This window comes from Lissotriton vulgaris, chromosome 3_1 (genome assembly GCF_964263255.1).
Source record: "Lissotriton vulgaris chromosome 3_1, aLisVul1.2, whole genome shotgun sequence".
Lineage (NCBI taxonomy): Eukaryota > Metazoa > Chordata > Amphibia > Caudata > Salamandridae > Lissotriton > Lissotriton vulgaris.
In genome coordinates, this window is record NC_141689.1 from 397,932,739 (window position 1) to 397,952,631 (window position 19,893).

The following is a 19,893-nucleotide window of genomic DNA, read 5'->3' on the forward strand; positions in this document are numbered from 1 at the left end:
ACGCGGCGTGCTACGACTTCACGACTACGCAGGAGCACTTTACGAGTGAACTATGTGTTTGGTGTGTGTGAGTACAAGAATGTGAGTGGTGAGGTGAAAGTGAAGAATTAAAAAATACCTGGCACGTGAGTACCGAAAATTTTTTTATTTAGTCTCCGGCTGGTATTATTAAAAAGAGTGCTAGAGTGGTTGTGGTTTACTGATTAGGGTAACCCAACCAAATTAGTGTGTCGACATGTTTCGGAGTTATGGAACTCCTTCTTCAGGACGGGAATATGCACTACTTATCCCCACCTTACTCGCATGTGTGTAGATTTTAAAGTGTGCTCTACAAAAATAAGATAAGGGTGAAAATGTACCTATCTATGTTGAATGCAAGGTCTGTTGCGCCCAATTGGCGATTCAGGACACCTGTAAACAGAAAAATCAAATAAAACAGGATAATACATGTTTTTGTTTCATACTGTGTAAATACACAGAAGGGTAACAAGGAACAAAAGTGAAGGTCCAGGAACCCTAAAAAGAAAAAAACGGACAAAAACCGGAAAAAAGCTAACAACATATAGACTGAAACACACAATGATTCAAAGTATCTGATAAGCCTTTGAGGGTATAATTTCTGACCCAGATGTATTGCTTACTTATGAAGGGAGGTCAAATGGCCTCATGAGCCACAGCGTGTTGGGGGGTCCGTTCTACCCGGTATGGCAACCTGTGAGGTATTCAAGGGAATGGATCAAAAGGTTGTAATCCCTCGAGATTGAAAGATCACACACCATTTAGCATATTCATACACTCATACACACTCACGGTTATCCCAGGACTGTCTGGCTTGCTACCCCTCCATGCGGCTCCGACGAGTACATTTGTGAGGTGAGGAGCGAGTTTTTATAGTCTCAACTGGCTCCAATTAGCCTCTAATTGAAAGCGGAATAAGCCCATAACTGGTCCGGACCCCTAGTTTCCATTCCGCTTCTGCGCGCATCGGGTAGGGCGTTCCCGTGCGAATGCGCATGTGCGGAAGAGGAGTGTGGAAGAGGTGCGCATGCGCATCACCTCTTTTTGTCTATGACAACACTGATTCAGTGTCTGCCGCCTCGGGCATGCGCGAAACCGGTGACAGTATTGATTCAGTGTCTGCCGCCTCGCGCATGCGCGAAAACGGTGATAGATGATGTATTGGCGGATGTTTGAATAGGTTGCCTCAGAAACCCAGAAATTACATGAATTGCATGGTAATCGAGCTGTAAGAGGTTTTGATGAAGGTTATAGGCACCATGTATAAACCGCCTACACAATTAAGGATAATATTAATGTTAAACCCTGGGCATTGTGGGAGATGTTACAATTACTTAAAGAATGTCAGTGGAGAAGTAAAAATTAAAACTAGAAATTACAAAATACATTTTTCTGGAAGGGTCACTGAAACCATTTGAGCAGTAGGTACAGTAGGGTTTGGTTTGGCATGGATGTTAGCGAGGATGTTCTCCTATGGAGTAAGTTTGGGGACAGGGAACTCATGCAATTGAGTCTAAGGGGTTACCAGTTACTGGAGAAGGGTGGTTGTCAGATCTCAGCGTGTTTGGCAAAAATGGGGTTATTTAGCGCAGTTGGTTCCATGGGATGGAGTCGTTCAACCCAGTCACATCTGAGCCCAGACGGAACACCCATCTTTGTTCTTTCTCAAACAAACCTCTTTCACATTTCAGTTGCTCAATAACAGTCCAATGTATATCATTTACACAGTGCTGTGCTTCTAGGAAATGGGATGCCATTTTCGTTGTCTGTTTTTTGCATCTCACATTGCTCTTGTGTTCATTAATTCTGATTTTAACTGCACGTGTGGTCATTCCCACATACTCTTTTCCACAAGGGCATGTGATGAGATACACCACATTACGGCTGTTGCAATTCGTGACAGCACGTTGTTCCCATTTTTTGCCATTACTGAATTCTAGAATCAAGCTTTTCTCAGTCAGGTGGCAATTGTTACAATTCCCACATGGGTGATGCCCATGTAGTCCTTTCAGCCTTGTTTGCTGTATCGCATTGGTTTGAGGTCTTGTATGGACCAGGATATCCTTCAGGTTTCTTCCTCTCCTGTGTGCAAAGATGGGTTTTTCCAGATCTAAATTTACACTTGTCAGGATGCGCCAATGCTTGTTTACCAGTTTGGATACCTGGTTAGACACGGGGCTGAAGGTCGTGACACAGACTGGTCTGCCAGACTCCTCTTTTGGTGGGTTGTCATCCAAAAGAGCTTCCCGGTTGTTGTTCCGGGCTCTTTTCATAGCCTGGTTAATGATCTTATCTGGGTATTTCCTTTGTTGTAGTTTTTTACTCAGATCCAGTGCTTGGATTTTGTACTTCCCCACATCGCTACAGTTACGACGTAGGCGAAGGAACTGCCCATATGGTAAGTTTTCCCTCAGGTGACGTGGATGGAAACTGTCGAACCTGAGGAGGCAGTTCCTTGCTGTCGGCTTGAAGTGTGTCTCCGTTTTCAAATGGCCAGCCTCATGGTAAATGTTGAGGTCTAAAAAGACCATAGACTCATTGGACATTTGGTGAGTGAATCTCAGGAAGTCATTCTGGCTGTTAATCCATTGCATGAAATCTATGACAGATTGGTTATTACCTTCCCATATGACCAAGACGTCATCAATATAACGTTTCCATGACAGGATTTTACTCCTGAACGGGTTGTCCTGGTGAAGGATTTTGGTAGTCTCCAGATGGTGGACATAGAGACCCGCCAGGCTTGGAGCAAATGTGCTCCCCATGCTAGTCCCATGGCGTTGCAAGTAGAGGGTACCTTCATACTCGAAAAAGTTCTTGGTGAGGGCCATCGAGATGCATTCCATCACTACACCTCGTGGGGTATGGTAAAGCCACTGTTTGCTATATAGGACTTCCTCAATGATGTTGAGGGTTTCATCGTGTGGGAGACTGGTGTACAAGCTCTCCACATCGAGGCTCAGTAAGATTTGAGAGGTTGGGTTGAAAGGGTGGTCTTTCAGTAATTGAAGGACGGCTTTTGTATCCTTAAGATACGTATCTGTGGCCTGTACCAAAGGTCTTAGGAAAGCATCTGCGAACTTGGAGAGGGGTTCCAAAATAGAAGCGATGTCAGACACAATGGGGCGACCAGGGGGGTTCATGAGGTTCTTGTGAACCTTGGGTATTGTATAAAAATACGGTACTCGTGGGTTTTTTTGTGTTAGAAACAGGGCCTCTTTTTTCGTGAGCCAATCATGGCTAAGAGCTTCTCCTGTCATTGCTCCTACTCGGATTCGTATGGACTCTGTGGGGTCCTCGTCCAGAACCTGATAGTTCCTTCTGTCTGCGAGGAGTCTCCTGCATTCTTGATCGTACGCCGTCGTTGTTTGAATCACAACGGCCCCGCCCTTGTCTGCGGGTTTTATGATAATCAATTTGTTTTGTGATAATTCCCTCACAGCCTCGTTCTCTAGTCTGCTCATGTTCTGAAAGACCCTGGAGTCTGTATCCATTTTGCCTAACTCAGCCATGACTGCTTTTTCAAAAGCTAAAACTTCCACTGGGAGCTGGTTATCCTGTGGTGTGAAGGAAGATTTAGGTTTCAAACCCGTGTCTGATGTCTCAACACTGGGTTCTTGATTATAGAAAAAAGCCTTTAGCTTGATGGTCCTAATAAAATCCTGGACCTCTTTGTGTAGGAGAAAAATGTCTGGTTTGTTCGTAGGTACATAGCCTAGACCTTTGTTTAATACTTTTTGCTGTATTTCAGTTAATGGCCACGGGGATATGTTGATAACTAAGTCCCTCTCTTGCTGGTTGAGGCTTGACCTGCTGTCATGCTCCTGGTGTGCATTCTGGGGTCTGATTCTGTCACCGGTTGCCAGGTGACATTGTTCCCCCTCTTGTTCCTGCCCCTGTTGGATCCTGGGCCCCACGATAAAAAAGGTTGTGGGTTTTGTTGTGGTACGGTGGACTGATCATCCCCCCATTGTGGGTACATTGGTCCCATTTGTGGTGGACCATACTGGTACTGTGGAAACTGGAATGGGCCCTGAAAAGGATTAAACAAGGGTGGTCCTTGGAAACCCCGCCATCCCCTTTGGCGTGGATACTGGTTTCTCTGTTGCCGATACCCGCCCCTTTGATGTCTTTTGTTCCTAAATCCCCCAGAGTTGTTACTGGAAGAACTCCCATCTGAGTTTACGCTGTCTGCGTCACTGGTATTCCCACTGGCCACATAGTCCGCTTTGGTGTAAGGGTAAGCCCATTCAGCTGTGAAGCGGTCCTTGTCTTTTTTGAATTTATTAAATTTACTTTGTTTCAGAGTGGCTTCGAACTCAGACATTTGTTTATTAAGTTCTTCCAAACCTTTCTTTAGATCAGCCGGTTGGATATAACCTTTTAGTTGGACTTCCAGTCTCTGTATCTCAATCTTTAATTCTTGGGATTTTTTACTTGCCGTCTGCACTATAAGTACCAACCAGTCCCTGGTACAATGCCAGGAGATTAAGGACCATGCTTTCTTAAAGGCCAAGTCATCTTGGAAGATAAAAGGTTCATTTTTTACTAGCAAACCCTGAGGGGCTAGTTTGTTCCTTAAATACTCCCTCATTAGTAGACCATGTAGGGCAGCTCTGATCTGCACCTTCCGCACATTGGTCAGTTCATCCCAATCTCCTACTGTAGGGGCAGGGTTGTCGGTGCTCAAACCCTCGAATGGATTGTCCTGCGCCAAAATCCTGTCAATCTCATCCTGAGTGAATGTTAGCCCGTGTTCATCCTCCATGGTGGTTTTGGTGGATGGTCAATATAATGTTGAATGTGAAGTGTGTCGTCAGAAAAAAGTGTTGTTCGATAAGGGAGGGGTTCCCACAGCTGCGCGCTGTCTACAAATAATCGTTAACAAAAGAGGGAAGGAGAGGGAATAGTGGATTCTGTCTCCCCTAGCAATTATCATAAACAAAATGGAATCTACTAGGTGGAAGGCGGTTGTTACCACAATGGTGGGGAGCAACCAGTGTTGTTAAAATACCCCTCACACACCAACAGGCCCCTTGGTGTCATGCTTCATCATCGGGGTCTTCGCAAACCTCTACGGGATGCGGCGTGCTACGACTTCACGACTACGCAGGAGCACTTTACGAGTGAACTATGTGTTTGGTGTGTGTGAGTACAAGAATGTGAGTGGTGAGGTGAAAGTGAAGAATTAAAAAATACCTGGCACGTGAGTACCGAAAAAATTTTTATTTAGTCTCCGGCTGGTATTATTAAAAAGAGTGCTAGAGTGGTTGTGGTTTACTGATTAGGGTAACCCAACCAAATTAGTGCGTCGACATGTTTCGGAGTTATGGAACTCCTTCTTCAGGACGGGAATATGCACTACTTATCCCCACCTTACTCACATGTGTGTAGATTTTAAAGTGTGCTCTACAAAAATAAGATAAGGGTGAAAATGTACCTATCTATGTTGAATGCAAGGTCTGTTGCGCCCAATTGGCGATTCAGGACACCTGTAAACAGAAAAATCAAATAAAACAGGATAATACATGTTTTTGTTTCATACTGTGTAAATACACAGAAGGGTAACAAGGAACAAAAGTGAAGGTCCAGGAACCCTAAAAAGAAAAAACCGGAAAAAAAACGGAAAAAAACGAACAACATATAGACTGAAACACACAATGATTCAAAGTATCTGATAAGCCTTTGAGGGTATAATTTCTGACCCAGATGTATTGCTTACTTATGAAGGGAGGTCAAATGGCCTCATGAGCCACAGCGTGTTGGGGGGTCCGTTCTACCCGGTATGGCAACCTGTGAGGTATTCAAGGGAATGGATCAAAAGGTTGTAATCCCTCGAGATTGAAAGATCACACACCATTTAGCATATTCATACACTCATACACACTCACGGTTATCCCAGGACTGTCTGGCTTGCTACCCCTCCACGCGGCTCCGACGAGTACATTTGTGAGGTGAGGAGCGAGTTTTTATAGTCTCAACTGGCTCCAATTAGCCTCTAATTGAAAGCGGAATAAGCCCATAACTGGTCCGGACCCCTAGTTTCCATTCCGCTTCTGCGCGCATCGGGTAGGGCGTTCCCGTGCGAATGCGCATGTGCGGAAGAGGAGTGTGGAAGAGGTGCGCATGCGCATCACCTCTTTTTGTCTATGACAACACTGATTCAGTGTCTGCCGCCTCGCGCATGCGCGAAACCGGTGACAGTATTGATTCAGTGTCTGCCGCCTCGCGCATGCGCGAAAACGGTGATAGATGATGTATTGGCCGATGTTTGAATAGGTTGCCTCAGAAACCCAGAAATTACATGAATTGCATGGTAATCGAGCTGTAAGAGGTTTTGATGAAGGTTATAGGCACCATGTATAAACCGCCTACACAATTAAGGATAATATTAATGTTAAACCCTGGGCATTGTGGGAGATGTTACAATTACTTAAAGAATGTCAGTGGAGAAGTAAAAATTAAAACTAGAAATTACAAAATACATTTTTCTGGAAGGGTCACTGAAACCATTTGAGCAGTAGGTACAGTAGGGTTTGGTTTGGCATGGATGTTAGCGAGGATGTTCTCCTATGGAGTAAGTTTGGGGACAGGGAACTCATGCAATTGAGTCTAAGGGGTTACCAGTTACTGGAGAAGGGTGGTTGTCAGATCTCAGCGTGTTTGGCAAAAATGGGGTTATTTAGCGCAGTTGGTTCCATGGGATGGAGTCGTTCAACCCAGTCACATCTGAGCCCAGACGGAACACCCATCTTTGTTCTTTCTCAAACAAACCTCTTTCACATTTCAGTTGCTCAATAACAGTCCAATGTATATCATTTACACAGTGCTGTGCTTCTAGGAAATGGGATGCCATTTTCGTTGTCTGTTTTTTGCATCTCACATTGCTCTTGTGTTCATTAATTCTGATTTTAACTGCACGTGTGGTCATTCCCACATACTCTTTTCCACAAGGGCATGTGATGAGATACACCACATTACGGCTGTTGCAATTCGTGACAGCACGTTGTTCCCATTTTTTGCCATTACTGAATTCTAGAATCAAGCTTTTCTCAGTCAGGTGGCAATTGTTACAATTCCCACATGGGTGATGCCCATGTAGTCCTTTCAGCCTTGTTTGCTGTATCGCATTGGTTTGAGGTCTTGTATGGACCAGGATATCCTTCAGGTTTCTTCCTCTCCTGTGTGCAAAGATGGGTTTTTCCAGATCTAAATTTACACTTGTCAGGATGCGCCAATGCTTGTTTACCAGTTTGGATACCTGGTTAGACACGGGGCTGAAGGTCGTGACACAGACTGGTCTGCCAGACTCCTCTTTTGGTGGGTTGTCATCCAAAAGAGCTTCCCGGTTGTTGTTCCGGGCTCTTTTCATAGCCTGGTTAATGATCTTATCTGGGTATTTCCTTTGTTGTAGTTTTTTACTCAGATCCAGTGCTTGGATTTTGTACTTCCCCACATCGCTACAGTTACGACGTAGGCGAAGGAACTGCCCATATGGTAAGTTTTCCCTCAGGTGACGTGGATGGAAACTGTCGAACCTGAGGAGGCAGTTCCTTGCTGTCGGCTTGAAGTGTGTCTCCGTTTTCAAATGGCCAGCCTCATGGTAAATGTTGAGGTCTAAAAAGACCATAGACTCATTGGACATTTGGTGAGTGAATCTCAGGAAGTCATTCTGGCTGTTAATCCATTGCATGAAATCTATGACAGATTGGTTATTACCTTCCCATATGACCAAGACGTCATCAATATAACGTTTCCATGACAGGATTTTACTCCTGAACGGGTTGTCCTGGTGAAGGATTTTGGTAGTCTCCAGATGGTGGACATAGAGACCCGCCAGGCTTGGAGCAAATGTGCTCCCCATGCTAGTCCCATGGCGTTGCAAGTAGAGGGTACCTTCATACTCGAAAAAGTTCTTGGTGAGGGCCATCGAGATGCATTCCATCACTACACCTCGTGGGGTATGGTAAAGCCACTGTTTGCTATATAGGACTTCCTCAATGATGTTGAGGGTTTCATCGTGTGGGAGACTGGTGTACAAGCTCTCCACATCGAGGCTCAGTAAGATTTGAGAGGTTGGGTTGAAAGGGTGGTCTTTCAGTAATTGAAGGACGGCTTTTGTATCCTTAAGATACGTATCTGTGGCCTGTACCAAAGGTCTTAGGAAAGCATCTGCGAACTTGGAGAGGGGTTCCAAAATAGAAGCGATGTCAGACACAATGGGGCGACCAGGGGGGTTCATGAGGTTCTTGTGAACCTTGGGTATTGTATAAAAATACGGTACTCGTGGGTTTTTTTGTGTTAGAAACAGGGCCTCTTTTTTCGTGAGCCAATCATGGCTAAGAGCTTCTCCTGTCATTGCTCCTACTCGGATTCGTATGGACTCTGTGGGGTCCTCGTCCAGAACCTGATAGTTCCTTCTGTCTGCGAGGAGTCTCCTGCATTCTTGATCGTACGCCGTCGTTGTTTGAATCACAACGGCCCCGCCCTTGTCTGCGGGTTTTATGATAATCAATTTGTTTTGTGATAATTCCCTCACAGCCTCGTTCTCTAGTCTGCTCATGTTCTGAAAGACCCTGGAGTCTGTATCCATTTTGCCTAACTCAGCCATGACTGCTTTTTCAAAAGCTAAAACTTCCACTGGGAGCTGGTTATCCTGTGGTGTGAAGGAAGATTTAGGTTTCAAACCCGTGTCTGATGTCTCAACACTGGGTTCTTGATTATAGAAAAAAGCCTTTAGCTTGATGGTCCTAATAAAATCCTGGACCTCTTTGTGTAGGAGAAAAATGTCTGGTTTGTTCGTAGGTACATAGCCTAGACCTTTGTTTAATACTTTTTGCTGTATTTCAGTTAATGGCCACGGGGATATGTTGATAACTAAGTCCCTCTCTTGCTGGTTGAGGCTTGACCTGCTGTCATGCTCCTGGTGTGCATTCTGGGGTCTGATTCTGTCACCGGTTGCCAGGTGACATTGTTCCCCCTCTTGTTCCTGCCCCTGTTGGATCCTGGGCCCCACGATAAAAAAGGTTGTGGGTTTTGTTGTGGTACGGTGGACTGATCATCCCCCCATTGTGGGTACATTGGTCCCATTTGTGGTGGACCATACTGGTACTGTGGAAACTGGAATGGGCCCTGAAAAGGATTAAACAAGGGTGGTCCTTGGAAACCCCGCCATCCCCTTTGGCGTGGATACTGGTTTCTCTGTTGCCGATACCCGCCCCTTTGATGTCTTTTGTTCCTAAATCCCCCAGAGTTGTTACTGGAAGAACTCCCATCTGAGTTTACGCTGTCTGCGTCACTGGTATTCCCACTGGCCACATAGTCCGCTTTGGTGTAAGGGTAAGCCCATTCAGCTGTGAAGCGGTCCTTGTCTTTTTTGAATTTATTAAATTTACTTTGTTTCAGAGTGGCTTCGAACTCAGACATTTGTTTATTAAGTTCTTCCAAACCTTTCTTTAGATCAGCCGGTTGGATATAACCTTTTAGTTGGACTTCCAGTCTCTGTATCTCAATCTTTAATTCTTGGGATTTTTTACTTGCCGTCTGCACTATAAGTACCAACCAGTCCCTGGTACAATGCCAGGAGATTAAGGACCATGCTTTCTTAAAGGCCAAGTCATCTTGGAAGATAAAAGGTTCATTTTTTACTAGCAAACCCTGAGGGGCTAGTTTGTTCCTTAAATACTCCCTCATTAGTAGACCATGTAGGGCAGCTCTGATCTGCACCTTCCGCACATTGGTCAGTTCATCCCAATCTCCTACTGTAGGGGCAGGGTTGTCGGTGCTCAAACCCTCGAATGGATTGTCCTGCGCCAAAATCCTGTCAATCTCATCCTGAGTGAATGTTAGCCCGTGTTCATCCTCCATGGTGGTTTTGGTGGATGGTCAATATAATGTTGAATGTGAAGTGTGTCGTCAGAAAAAAGTGTTGTTCGATAAGGGAGGGGTTCCCACAGCTGCGCGCTGTCTACAAATAATCGTTAACAAAAGAGGGAAGGAGAGGGAATAGTGGATTCTGTCTCCCCTAGCAATTATCATAAACAAAATGGAATCTACTAGGTGGAAGGCGGTTGTTACCACAATGGTGGGGAGCAACCAGTGTTGTTAAAATACCCCTCACACACCAACAGGCCCCTTGGTGTCATGCTTCATCATCGGGGTCTTCGCAAACCTCTACGGGATGCGGCGTGCTACGACTTCACGACTACGCAGGAGCACTTTACGAGTGAACTATGTGTTTGGTGTGTGTGAGTACAAGAATGTGAGTGGTGAGGTGAAAGTGAAGAATTAAAAAATACCTGGCACGTGAGTACCGAAAAAATTTTTATTTAGTCTCCGGCTGGTATTATTAAAAAGAGTGCTAGAGTGGTTGTGGTTTACTGATTAGGGTAACCCAACCAAATTAGTGCGTCGACATGTTTCGGAGTTATGGAACTCCTTCTTCAGGACGGGAATATGCACTACTTATCCCCACCTTACTCACATGTGTGTAGATTTTAAAGTGTGCTCTACAAAAATAAGATAAGGGTGAAAATGTACCTATCTATGTTGAATGCAAGGTCTGTTGCGCCCAATTGGCGATTCAGGACACCTGTAAACAGAAAAATCAAATAAAACAGGATAATACATGTTTTTGTTTCATACTGTGTAAATACACAGAAGGGTAACAAGGAACAAAAGTGAAGGTCCAGGAACCCTAAAAAGAAAAAACCGGAAAAAAAACGGAAAAAAACGAACAACATATAGACTGAAACACACAATGATTCAAAGTATCTGATAAGCCTTTGAGGGTATAATTTCTGACCCAGATGTATTGCTTACTTATGAAGGGAGGTCAAATGGCCTCATGAGCCACAGCGTGTTGGGGGGTCCGTTCTACCCGGTATGGCAACCTGTGAGGTATTCAAGGGAATGGATCAAAAGGTTGTAATCCCTCGAGATTGAAAGATCACACACCATTTAGCATATTCATACACTCATACACACTCACGGTTATCCCAGGACTGTCTGGCTTGCTACCCCTCCACGCGGCTCCGACGAGTACATTTGTGAGGTGAGGAGCGAGTTTTTATAGTCTCAACTGGCTCCAATTAGCCTCTAATTGAAAGCGGAATAAGCCCATAACTGGTCCGGACCCCTAGTTTCCATTCCGCTTCTGCGCGCATCGGGTAGGGCGTTCCCGTGCGAATGCGCATGTGCGGAAGAGGAGTGTGGAAGAGGTGCGCATGCGCATCACCTCTTTTTGTCTATGACAACACTGATTCAGTGTCTGCCGCCTCGCGCATGCGCGAAACCGGTGACAGTATTGATTCAGTGTCTGCCGCCTCGCGCATGCGCGAAAACGGTGATAGATGATGTATTGGCCGATGTTTGAATAGGTTGCCTCAGAAACCCAGAAATTACATGAATTGCATGGTAATCGAGCTGTAAGAGGTTTTGATGAAGGTTATAGGCACCATGTATAAACCGCCTACACAATTAAGGATAATATTAATGTTAAACCCTGGGCATTGTGAGAGATGTTACAATTACTTAAAGAATGTCAGTGGAGAAGTAAAAATTAAAACTAGAAATTACAAAATAAATTTTGGAAGGGTCACTGAAACCATTTGAGCAGTAGGTACAGTAGGGTTTGGTTTGGCATGGATGTTAGCGAGGATGTTCTCCTATGGAGTAAGTTTGGGGACAGGGAACTCATGCAATTGAGTCTAAGGGGTTACCAGTTACTGGAGAAGGGTGGCTTTAATAAAGCTGCTTGCGCAAAATATCTCCTCGTCTGACTTTAACATTCAAAAAGTTTTTAATGCCAAATTAAAGTCTCTAATTTCATGTCTGCGACAGTACAGCATTAAATAACGAGTGGTATACAACCGGTAAAAGTTAGAGAAAAAGAAAAAGTGCACCAGGCTTTGTTTACCACCCGTCAAACAAGGACAATCCAGCTTATCAAGATGTTTGTTGTATCCCAAGGGGAAATTTAACAGATTCACAATACTACCATCCCGGAAACGGAACAAAAGACTCCTATTCCATCTGCCTAATGTGGTAAGCAGATATCTCTGTGGTGTCACTAATATACCAACATTAGAATCACAAAGGGTGAGGTACTTAATAACAGATGGCTGTAGATATTCGAGTCTTGTCCGTTCCATGTTATACAGGTTGTACAGAGCCCCTTTGATTTTGTTCTTATGGGAATGGTCTATGGTATTAGGGGAAGTAAATAAAGAACCATACCCCACTCTAGTCAGACTTTTTTCGACCGCGTTCAGCCATGGGATATGGTGGGACCTATCACTTTGTAGGCAATCCATTAGTATACTGCGTGTTAAAGTGGCCGAAGGATTAAGCCACATTTTTAGCCAAAAAAGTGCTGGTCTTGATCGGATGAAGTCTTCTATAAACGGGAGGTTAAGTTCTTTGTGGCATACATACGTTGCAGAAGAGACAACTCCCCCCAATACCTTTCTACAAAATCTGTTTTCCTCAGTTTAAATAGGGGTGCAGTTAGAGTATCCCCACACCTCTGATCCATACGTGCCAATGGGTTGGCACTGGGTACGGTAAATCTTTGTAAGGGAGGAGACAACATCTGCATGTCTGGGTTGGCGAAGGGAAAGAACTGAGTTAATAGATTTCCCAATCTTGTTTCTCCCATACGCAACATGTGGTTGCCAGGATCCGGAATTTGAAAAAAGTAGTCCCAGATACGAAAAAGTGCTTGTGCTTTTTAGGGTGTTTTCTCCAGATTTAATTGTAGCAATATTATATCTTTTGGGGCCGCAGTTCATGATATACGATTTATTAAAATTGGTAGATAAACCCAAGTCTGCAATAAAGGAGACAAAGCCCGAAATTAAAATGCGTAAGGCGTTGGGTGTGCGGCCCATTAGCACGGCATCGTCCGCATATAATAGGGCGGGAATAGGGGTGCCGTTAACGATAGGAACATCATTAGTAAAAGTGCATAGGGTGTTGCTCAACTCGTTGATGTACGGAATAAAAAGCAGGGGGGCGAGCACACAGCCCTGTCTAACCCCCCTGCCAATTAATATATCCTTAGAAAGCTCTCCCTCGCTGTTGATGCGAACACGGGCTTTTAAATCTCTGTGCAAATAGGAAAGAAAATAGACCAGGGAATCATCTAAACCATATTTAAGGAGTATTGACCATAGCCATGAGCGATTAACAAAATCAAAGGCAGAACTTAAATCCATGAAACCGAAATACAAGGGGGACTTTTTAACTATAGTATATTTTGCTGTTAACAGACTTAAGTTCAAACATTGCTCAACAGTACCCACGTTGGATCTGAAGCCGAGCTGGCATTGATGTAAAATATTATTATCGTTAGCCCAGCTGTTTATCCTCTTGAAAAGCACCCTCCCGAGAACCTTTAAGGTGTTGTCAATCAGTGATATCGGGCGATAGCAACCAGGGTCGGATCTATCGCCTTTTTTAAATATCGGGACGATAACACTGTTAGACCATGAATCTGGGATGGAGTTATTAAAAAGGTTACAAAGGAGGGGTGCCCAAAAACTAATTTCAGATTTGATTTGATCTATTGAAAGACCATCAGGGCCCGGGGCTTTATTGCCTGCGCTTTCTGATATAGCGTCCTCTACCTCATGTAGCTCAATCTTCAACGCCCTAACAGGGAAGGCAGTGTCAATGGAGGGCCCTGAAACAGCATAAATTTTAGAAAAGTGCTCGGCCTATGTATCCCCCGTGATGTTACAATTAATAGGTGATAAATTAGAGCCGAGTGATCTAAGGGCTTTGACCTCCCTCCAAAACCCAGTAGAATCTTTTAGGACGGCAGTGCGTACAAGAGCCTCCCAATGATCCTTCAATAGTGCTTCAGAGCGGGTACGTAATGTGGACTTGTATCTGGCCCTCAGTGTTCTTACAAGTGCCAAATCTCTCGGTATGGTCTTAATAGCATCCCTCAGATCTCTATTAGCCCGGGAGCACAATGAATCAAACCAGCGTGGGTTACTAGTTCTATTGGTCCGTGCTGGTTTAGAGATCTCTCTTTTGATGACAGTACAAAGTTCGCAAAAAGAGTCAATAATAACGTGCTCCGGTTTATCACAGGCCAGGCAGTTCATTATTAATGTGAGGCGTTTATGAATCACATGGGCTAAAATGCCCTTATTGTCCACTCCCTTCCATACAACCCTTAACCCGTCAGTTGAAGCTTCCAAGTTTTTTGTTCCGATTAACCTATTAATTTCGGCTTGATTTCTCCCATGATTTTTTAGTTGTATTAATAGTGGGTAGTGGTCACTGTATGGGGAACAAACAACCTCGGCTTTTTCCAAAATGTCACACAGTGTTGGGGAGACAAATATATAGTCTATGGTTGAGGGACTTCCCTGGCCAATATATGTAGAGGTAGAGACATCATTCCCCTCAGTGCCGGCAATTTCCATAACATTTAATAAAACACGGGGGGCAAGATGGTCCCTTAATTCTTCTCCACTCCTACACGTATAATTGTTTCGGTACATATGGGCGTTAAAGTCTCCACCTATACAAATGCCATCAAAAATTCCATGTTTTTGCCCGACAATCACATCATCAATAAATTTAAACAATATTAAAAAAATTTCATTTGGGTGAGATATAAAATCATTATTATAAAAATTAATTAAACATAACTTAACCTGTTGGTGCATTTCAGGGCCATAAAACACTTTGCATTACTCTTAATCAACTTGGTTTGCACTCCAGCTTTTATCTTTACCCAGATTGAAAGACCCCCGCTAGGTCGACCCATAGGCGGGGCACTTACAATTTGAATTCTGAGAGTCTTTCAGGTTACTAGTGGTAGGGCAGGCACGTTTTGAAGCACTCGAGACATTAGCCAAGGAAAGTGGGACAGGGGGTTCCACAGGGCTCGGCCATCAGCCCTATACTTTTTAATCTGTATCTTCGCCCCCTGGTCCAGCTTATAACATCTTTTGGTGTCTCGGCCTTTAATTATGCTGACGACACCCAGCTGGTCTTTTCTCTGGAAGGAAACAATGCGGTCTCGCTGGATACATTTCATCGCTGTATGGCAGCCACAGCGGATTGGCTACGGGCCAACTCCCTCCAATTTAACAGCTCTAAGACGGAGGTGCTCCACTGCTCCAGTGATCGAATTCCGCGGGTTCTACCAGATAACTTCTGGCCCACCACCTTTCCTGAACCAGTAGCGGCGGCGGAATCAGCTCGCAACTTGGGGGTAATCTTCGGCCCTAATTTACAGCTTGACTTGCACGTAAATTAAACCATCTCTACGTGCATGATGCTGCTACGCATGTTGCGTAAAGTTCTGCCCCTTCTCCCCGCCCTGGCCAGGCCAGAGGTAGTTCGCAGCACTATTCTAAGTCGTTTAGATTACTGCAATGCGCTACTTCTGGAGGCCCCAAAAAATCTGGTGGGGAAGCTATAACGGGTGCAGAACATGGCCGCCAAGTTGGCTCTCTCGCGTTCCAGGTCTAGCTCTTCCACTCTTGCTTTAAGAGACCTGCACTGGCTCCCGGTGCATCTGCGAGTGGTGTATAAGGCCGCGTGTCTGGTGTTTAAGGCAGTACACCAACAGGGCCCAGTACCACTTCGTGACATGTTTGCTTGGTACTCTGCCTCGCGGCCCCTTCGCTCATCTTCGGCCAACTTGTTGGTGGTCCCGAGGTTCCAGAGAGTTAGGATGGGTGGCCACTCATTTAGTGTTGCGGCGGCCAGACTTTGGAACTCCCTGCCTCTCTCTCTTAGAAGCCACAAGGATTACCTACCATTTAGGAAAGCGCTGAAAACGCATCTGTTCCCGAAAATTGCCTGAGCAGCGAGGAGTGTTTCCGCCGAAGTTCAAAGCGCCAGGATGCCCTCTGGGTGATAGGCTGCGCTCTACAAGTATACAAAATAAATAAATAAATAATAAATAGATATGATGGTTTTGGGTTGCAAACTAGTTGTGGTCAGTGCATTGACAGATTTAGTGCTAGTGGCACAATGGGTAACAGACCCCCCAGTCTTTCAGTAAACGGTCGCCCCTAATCTGGTCAAGGACGACAGTTCCCTTTCTTTTTGCTTCCTCATTTTTTACCAGGTTTTCCAGCCTATCCAATCTCTTAAAAACATTCTTAAACTGTACGATCATTTGACTCTCTAAGCGTTTAAAAATAGTGTCCACAATTGTCTCTATTAGATTCCCATTATGCTTAGTTAAGGGGTTATTATCCACTACTGGGGCAGTCTGTGTCCATATTGTGTTGTTATTGCCAATAGGGATATCAGTAGGAGAAGTAACATCGAGATCAATAAGTCCCGAATCGGCTGTGGAAATTAATGGCCCAGTCAAAGTTTGTTGTTTCTGCTTGGTCCACATACTCTGCGGTGTGGGCTGATTCTTATTGCAGGTTGGTTGTCTCCTTTTGTTAGCAGAAGGTTTAGTAGAGGCCCTTTTACGTTTTTCCCCTGCCGGTTTATTGCTTCCATTCGCCGTATTAGATGTAATAGTATCGGACTGAGAGTCAATGATTATGGCAGAGCCAGTTTCGTTCGGGACGGGCTCCTGTGGCAAGGAGCCAGAAGTGGATTTTGTGATCAGAACCACAGGGAAAATAGGGACAATGGAGGTATGTGGTTCCTTAGAGGTTATGTTAGAATTGCTCATTGACATTCTCCTTTCTGTGTTGGCAATTTCGTTGGACACCATATTTAAAGCATTTTCTAATAGAGTTTCGAAAGAAGGGGGAGGAAATGGGAAGTCATCTGGTTCAGGCGTGATAACAGTACTTGCCATGGTCGATGGGACTTCACTCACCTAAGATGAAGTGTCAGATGGGTGGGCCGGCCGGCCGCTGAAGTCCACTGACGGCCACAGACGGCCCCGCCCTTGTCCCAGGCTTCTCCCGCGCGCCACTCGCGGGGCGAGAGGCGTACCTCTGTTCTTATCGCGCCTCCGGGCGCTCTCCTGTGACGGGCTGCGTCCGCGACCGCCGGGGCACCTGGGGCTTGGAGTCCGGCCCTCTCGGCGGTTGCGGCGGTGATGGTGACTGCAGCACTCCTGTCCTGGCTCAGCTCACAGCAGTGTTGTCGTTTCCATCACAGCTCGTTTCCTCCGATTCTGCCCCTAAAACAATCGAGCTTCTGACATTTTCGGCGACTGTCTTCCTGAACAGTATATATGTGCAGATTTGCTGCCGGGAGTTTCCTAATATGTGAAATAAAAGCAGAGAGAACGGCTCCTTTCTCCCTCTGCAGCACCAGCAGTTGAAAAGTTCTGCCAGGTCACTTGTTTCCTTTTTTGCGCTTCATACTCACTTGCTTTCACTTTATTACATTTTAATTATAGCACTGTAACATGGACCTCTGTATGAATTTAAAGTGTCCCTCTGTGTTCTGATGCATTCATACCCTTATGTCACAAGACGTGCATTGTCATGTGAGAATGACTCATATGCGCACATCTGCCTGGAAAATGTTTTTTTATAAGAAAACATTTTTCAAGATTGAGAGTGTTGTATGGGCACGCGTCATGATGCATGTGTACACACGTGATTAAAAAAAAGTTTAGCTCAATCTTTTGGAAGACTTACTGACTTTGCCAATGCTTGTTTAATAGGGTGAGCTTTTCCGCGAGCTCTAACAAACACTTTAATTGAAAGACAATCACAACAACTCCCCAGATACAAAAACGGGGTACTTTTCTAATCAGTGAAACAAATATTCACTCGGCAGGATATGGTTAATTGTAGAATCGTGAGCGCTGCAAAGCAGATTTTCGATTCCAGCGATAAACTGCAAAGTAGCATCGTAAAAAGGAAAAACGACTGACTTCAGCAGTTGAACACAATAATATATGAAGCCACTTAAAACAATGTAAATAGAATAGGGAAACAGTTGTGGCTGTCACAATGAACTATTAAGCAGGAATAATGAATTCAACTACAAACATAATTTTGTCATAATATTTAAATAGTATTCTATTCATTTGAAAATAAATACTGTAATGTGTAAAATACGTTTATATATATGCTTTTGCAGACCAGTGAAATAGATAAGCTTGTGGACTACAGGGTAAACAGAGATTGAATTGCATGATTTAAACAGAACACAGTAAATATCAGGAACAAGCAATCCAGGCGTAACATATGTATAGACTTGAGTGTTTGTTAAGATTGTCGTGTTTGCTGTCAAACACACGAATAAAGAATTATGGGGCATATTATCAAGGGGGTTTATCTCCGCTTTTTTGGCTTTAAAAGCCAAGAAAGACGAGATAAAATTATCTCCCTATTACCTAGCTGTCGCTAACACCAGTTAGCGACAGCTAGTAGGAGATAGCGACCATCTTGGGCCCCACTATGCATGTCAGTGATATTTATCACTAATGACATGCAAAGTGGGCGTGCCAAGATGTTAGCGACTGGAAACAGTTGCTAACATCGCTATCTCCTATTACCAACTTTTGGAGATATTCGCGCTAAGCGCGAATATCTCCAAAAGCTAACACCTGCCCTGAGCAGTTATTAGCCATGTTATCCAATGGGAGGTGGATAACATGGCTAAGAGCATTAGCTCGGTAATGCATGAATACCGCCGACTTTTCAGCGATATTCATGCTTTGCGGCGATTTTTATCGCATTTGCGTTAAACCTTGGTAATACCAAGGTTTATTTGCGGTAAAAATCGCCTCAGCTCAGCGGTAAATTTTTGTCTCTAACCAAGCAATAGCGATAATTATCGCTATTGCTTGGTAATATGCCCCTATATGTACACATTTTAGGGATTGTGAGTTCGCATTGCTATTCAATGCAAAATAGTGATTTCCGAATGGGGTCCCAATTTACCAACCTCATGAATATTAATAAGGTAGGTCACAGTTGGCGACCCGTTAGGAATTGTAGCTATCACCGAGTTGGAGGCCTGCTGGAGTAAGCAGACCACCACATCAGTGATTGCTTTTTAATAAAGCAATCTTTTTCTTTTTTCAATGCAGTCTGCTTTCCCTTACATTAATAAACAAAAAAATGAAATGTTCAGGTTTAATTTTTTTTAAGTAACCTTCTCTTAAAAAGTATTGGTTTCAACATTCAGAAAGAGGGGATGGTGTCCTATGGGCACCCCTTTCCATTTTCGAAAGGTAGCCACCAGGTGTTAGTAAAATATGAGGGGCAGATTTACAAGCCCCTTGTACCTCTTTTGTGTCACTTTTAACATGGGAAAAGTGAAGCAAAAGTGGCGCAAGCGGCTTGTAAATATGCTCCTGAATATTCTGCAAATGTACTTCAGTCACAAAACATTCATGCAAACCACTGTTCTTCTTTTTGTGCAAGGGACGCCATAAACACACCCCGTCCAAATACCGAAGTGATAAACACAAATTGCAATTCGGTAACATTTAACCAAATCTCAAATTGGGTTTTGTACGTCTCCAAAAACATTTTTCGCAGTTAGATTTTACCCGATGCTGTGAATTGGGCTGCTGCTGACTGCAAAAATGTTATTGTACATATGGCCCTTAATCCTAAGGCCATAACTACTCGCAAGGAATGTCTGACTAAATATCGAAATCAAAAATATCGAAGTACAAAAATATCGGGACAAAAATATCGAAGTCAAAAATATCGGAATCCTATCCCTAACAAGGTAAGTACAAAAATATCGAAAAAATAATATCGTAGTACAAAAATATCGTAATTATAAATATCGTTTTTTTAAATGTATTAATAATAATGTAAAAATAATTATAAAATACATATAATGTTACAAATATTAAATACAAATATTAAAACATAATGAAAAAATTAAAACTAATACATATACATTTAAAATAAATTAAAATCTTAATAATTAAATGTAATTTTATATTTTTTTATT